Below are 6,000 nucleotides of genomic sequence, written 5' to 3'. Positions count from 1 at the left end.
GGCCAGTCTAAGGCACACCTGTGCAATAATCATGCTGTCTAATCAGCATTTTGATATGGCACACCTGCGAGGTGGGATGGATTGTCTTGGCAAAGTAGAAGTGCTCACTATCACAGATTTAGACAGATTTGTGAACAATATTTCAGAGAAAATGTTTTACATCTTTGATTCATACCATAAAAAATGGGAGCAATAACAAAAGTGTTGCATTTATATTTTTGGTCAGTGTATATATACTCTATACCTATATATACATATGTGTATATATATATATATATATATATATATATATATATATATATATATATTTATATATGTGTGTATGTATGTATGTATGTCTAAACGTATATATATATGTATGTATGTATATATAATGTATATATGTAAATGTGTATATACGTCTGAATAATATGACTAAATGTCATTGTACTCCTATTTAATTAAATGTTTTTTCTTTTTAATTTATTGTACTTCTTGAACTCTCATACACTCAAAAAAAGGAAATTACCAGCCAATTAAGTTAACGAAAAAGTAACTTGTCATTTCAACCGGAAAAATTTATGTATGTAAATCTTACGTGAATGAATCATGTCGATTGTACATAAAAATAATCCATTTAAAAGTTACTAATTTCAATCATGTTAATCCAACATGATACCATTAAATTGGATGCATTAGTAATCGCAAGGAATTGTGGGATACCATTTTCTTTGTCTATCTGGGCAGATTGGGGTCTAAGTGTGAGTTTTTGTCCATGGGTTTTATTGTCTAGCTGTTTTACTCTGTTTTAACTAGTGATTTAAACCGTTAAGTTTATTTTTTTTTGCACCATGAGTTAAAGTTTGGTAGAGGATGATGACCAACCCCCTTGTGTGGCAAACTGTTAATGTTCCAATACTTAACACAGAGTTCGCAGAATCTGAGCTCCAGTCTTGTGATGTGGGACTTTGCTGGGTAATTCATGTCTTTGATGTGAAAATTAAAAGACCCATTGGTTGTAACTTTGGAACAACATATCAATTACAGATGAATAAATAGAATTAAAGAAATAAATGGAAATTCAAGTTAAATAAACTGAATTTATTTAGGTGTGACCAATTGAAGTGATTCAATTAAATTGGATCAATTTTTTTCTTTTTGGAGTGAGCAACAATATCAATTTAAAGTTGGGTGCAACTGCTGTATTTAAATTGAATCAACTTAAATTTATTAGTTTGAACCTAAATACATTAAGTTGACCCAACCTAAATAAATTAAGTAGGACCAACATGATTCATTTTTGTTCAAGTAACGCAATCTAATCATGTGGAAATCCTTTCCATAATTTTTTTATGTTCATTCAAAGTGAACGTTTTTTGAGTGTATGTCTAAGTTTGAGCCGGCAGATATTGTCATTTTTATAACAATAAATACATGCAAATGCATAATACAGTGTACAAACATGTATTTACCAATTTTCCAACATTGTCATTACAAATCTTCCCTCCCTCTCACTCATGGTGCAGAAAGAAGTAAACATAACAGTACAAATAACCCTGCAAAACACAGTAAAACAGCTGAACAACTAAACAAATTTGGTCAAAAACCCATACTTAAACACAATTCCGTCCAGATAAGCAAAGGGAATGGTATCCCACAATTCCTTGCGGTGCCAATCTAACAGAAGCACCAAAGTTACACCTACTTAATTGATTGAATTTGAATGAAAGTAAAATAAATGTCTGAAAACCACGTGTTATTTTTAAGATGACTTAACTAAAAAGAATTGATATATCTTAACTGAAGCAAATAATTAAGTTAGATCAAAGTAAAAAGGTTTATCTTTCCAACATCCATATGTGGTCTTATCACCCTCTCATGGTGGAAGAAGTATTATCTGAGCTTCTTTATCCACTAAATCATCTTCAATGGACACGCCATGCTGCTTCACCTCTCTGAAAACAAACTAACCTTCAACTAAACCTGCTCCAGACCAGGATATGTTCAGAGCATGAGTTGCTATGGCAACTTGACATTCCCTGAAACATACCTCTGTTTTTGGAACCGAAAGCGATGGTTGTATACTTTTTTAGCCTCAAACTTACCGTGGGAGCTAGCATAACCTGCTTTCTGGAATACCCCCCTGGAGGAGACTGAAGCTGCAACACTGTCCTCTGTTGGGGGAACAGAATCAAGGACTAAAAGAGACAGAAGAATCTGAGTCAAGACAAACTTTTTCAGCTTGGCTGCAGCACCAAACACCACAGAGATTTTACTCCTCAAGCAAAAAGTTTTCTTTCTTCCTAAAAGTGCAGGATTACAACCTGAAACACTGAGTATTTACATTTACACACTACTATTTACTTAGTAGTGACTGTTTATGGCATGCTTGAAGATTGTAGAGGTGTTTTTACCCATTTGTTGAGCTGATTTGAAAACAAATTGAAGATACAAAACATAAAAAAGGTAAATAGTGAAAGATGACTGATCCTGAAAGATGGTGGTGATGCTCAGTGAGACCGTTGGAGTGCTGAAGATTTGAGCTTCTGTTACTCAAAAAGACCTCGCCTCAGTTTTAACCCTGGAGAACCCATAAGGTCAAGTTTTGGTGCCATGTTTTTGAAAACATTTATATTATTGTTGTTCTCATTGTTATTGTTGTTTTCATTATTAATGTTGTTGTTATTATTTTTATTATTGTTGTGATTAGTATTGTTATTGTTATTATAACATTATTGTTATTATAACTAGTATTATTATTATCATTGTTTTTGTTGTCATTGCTTTTGTTATTGTTTTTTGTTACTTTTGTTATAATAATAACTATTCTTATTCTTGTTATTCTTATTCTAAATCTTCTTCTTCTTATTATTATTATTATTATGAAGATGCTGTTGATTGCTTTCAACCCAAAGGACCAAACAAACAAAAAATGTCAAATAAAATTTAAAAGCCCAGGAAGGTTTATGGTTTGGCTTCTCAATTTACTAATCAATTCAAATGTTATTTTTCACATACATATACAGTAAATAAATGCATGTTAAAAAAAGTCCTACTGGTTAGTTTGAGAACTGCACAAAGCTCCACATACTTTGGTTTTTAAATGTGCTTTAAACAGGAAGTCATGATACAGGCTCTTGGTCCCAATGGCCACGTTGTATGTTGATTGTACACTAAGTCTACATTTGCATAGGCTTTAGTCATATGAAGGTGGTAGTTTTACTTTTTTTAAGTCACTTTTTTTAAGTCACTCATGTCCTCTAACTTGTTGATTGGCCAGTTTGTGGTGTTAGCCTTTCCAGCCCACGCTGTTACAGTGTGAATAGTGCCTCACACAAAATCAATGGGGGTTATTTGTTAAGAAATTGTTGTTTGCTTGATAGATGGGTTTGTGTTTCTCCAGAACTCGTTGGAAGATACTTTAAATGAAAGAAAACCTTCCTCCCGCTGAGCTGTTGCTTTTTTTCTTTCAGTTTTGATTCCCTCGGCATCGTCTGAAGTCACAGGACCCGTAACGTGATGCTTCCTCCAATTCCTGGTCAAATGAATCATTATCCCTGAGAGGCAGATCACAGCACAGCTGGCAGGAAGTACAATCATCCTTTACAGTGAATGCACGAACAAGGGACACAGAAAGCATGGAGTTATTACTGTCGTCTGGTTTTTGAAAAGGCCAATGGCAACAGGAAAACCGGCGTCTCGTAATTGTTGTTCCGGCCTCGCCATGTTCATCTCCCTGCATCACAAAGGTTCTTGCAAATGAGTGAGCGCCAGTCATCGCTTCAGTCTATCTTGAAACCTGAACTTTTTTGTGTTCCCACCATGAAATCTTTCCATTCTGTCAAGGTAACTTCTTTAGCCTCCAACCGTCAGGGTGGTTTTAAAAGCGCCGTTTTTCCATGCCGTCCGTGCTCGGGTTGGTTTTCTTCACTTTTAGTAGCTGCTGATGAATTCCTCCCCTCGTCCAGAGATCCAAACGTTTTGATAAAAGACGACAGCGGCACTTCTTCACGCTCAAAGTCTTTTTCTGGTTAACTGTTTCAGCAAACTATGATAGAGTTAGTAAAACGTTTTTTTTTATAAATAGTACTTGAGTAAAAGAATGGCAAGTATATTATAGACCATGTATGTGTAGTGTAGCAAGTATACTAACTGAATACTTTTTAACATTTTAAGTTTATAAAATATAGAATGTTTACAAATAGTAAACTTTAACCCTTGTGCTATCTAAGCTGACCCCACCCTTACATTGACGTGTTCTCCCTACCAAGACAAAGGTGGATAAAGGTGGAAAGATTTCATGTAATCCATGGACACCAGTGAAGATCACAAATCATTGAAGAAAAAAGGTTCAGAGCACTGTCTAGTGGGTCTAGAATCTAGACCCACTAGACAGTGCTCTAGACTCTAGATGACCCAACTCCCAATGTTAAAGTGCCTAGGATAGCACAACGGTTACGTATACCGCCTTACTTTTGGTGTAGACTAAGTATACTTGTAGTAAACTGAGGTAGACAACATTCTGGTTTGCAATGTTTTGTCATTTTTATTGACATTTCTCTTTTTTATACACTTCAATTTTTTGTCAGTTACAGAAGTTTCCGCTTTGACTCCAACTTTTAATTTCTTTTAATTAATAAAACATGCTTAAGAGGCCTACCTGTGTTACTTAAAGAAGTGTCTTCTCATCAAGCCTCATTGGGGTGTGACCGTTCCCGGCAGGAGACGCCGCTCAAAGCGTCTAATGAAGGCTTCGATTGCTACACGAGACACTCTGTACTTTAAGGGCTTTGCATCTTTATCTTTGACTGACAGTGAAAGAAAGCTCTCTGACTCGTGATGTGGCTTTTTTTTTCCGGCAACATGCTGATAAGTGACATGCTATGATAATCATCAGACATCAGCTCGGAATTTAATAGCCTGTTTGGCTTATTTATTGAAGTTTGACAAAGTTGGGGGTTCATCTCCTGCCTTTCATTTCTCCTTCGTCTTTCCATTAGAGCTTGTCCACACCTCTGCACGTGCTCTGCTGTGTGATCTCAGCTAAATTTGATAATTAGCCACAAGGCAAGAAATGATTCCAAAGGCCACATCTGATGCAAAGCCGCCGAGGCTCCTGATGCCAGCTGCTGCAAACTAAAAAAAAATAGCACAGAAAATGATCTCTCCCATAGCAAAGTTTCTTTCTGAGCGAAGGTGAAGGTCTGAGGGTGGATATTTCCTTTTGGCTGCAACATGAAGGGGTCTGCAGGCTTGATGATGAACAGTCATGAGTGCAGAAGGTAAAGCTTGCACAGAAAAGCAAATCTGCAGCCACATCGATGCTCCACACAGACTTCTTAATCCTCATTAAAAAAAAGTCACCAATGAATGTTGGCTTTTCTCAATTTAAATCAATGATTTTTTTTGTTTTGTTTTTTTGTTACCTCGATGTGATGGAAAAAATGAGGAAGAAGATGTTTTCTGAAGAAGAATGACTCCACATTTTAACCTGAATGTTTTTACAGCAAACAGATGGAAACCCACCGGATTCCTCCACATGCATGAACTTCCAGTTCACCTCTCAACTTCCTACTTCTTGACGAGGAAAACAAAGACGTGGATGGATCTATTTGTCTGCGAGTGGATGCCTCGGAATGGGTCCCACGTTTCATCAAACGCAAAGACTGACCTCCAGACTGAACAGATTTCCAAACACCAAAACAGAAATACAAGATTTGAGGTCTTATCATATATCAGTAATCATCGAGTAGACTCAAATCTATCCCAATTCAGATCTGCGGGTACATCCACTCAGACACAGAGCACCATATTTGGAAGACCAGAGAATTATGAATGCAGCTCATCTCCTCACAGCTGAAGCTTGGCAGTCAATATATTTGAATGATCTGTGAAGAACAGGATCCAGTTCCATTACATGTGCAGATTCCAAAGGAGTGAATCTGGATTTAGCTTTAGAAGCAAAGTGAGTGTTTATACATGACAAATGTGTGTGGGATATTTCCATGCGTGCATGCATCT

Source organism: Oryzias latipes, chromosome 21 (assembly GCF_002234675.1).
Source record: "Oryzias latipes chromosome 21, ASM223467v1".
Classification (NCBI taxonomy): domain Eukaryota; kingdom Metazoa; phylum Chordata; class Actinopteri; order Beloniformes; family Adrianichthyidae; genus Oryzias; species Oryzias latipes.
The sequence above is the reverse complement of the archived record's forward strand: the minus strand, read 5'-3'. Positions refer to the sequence as shown.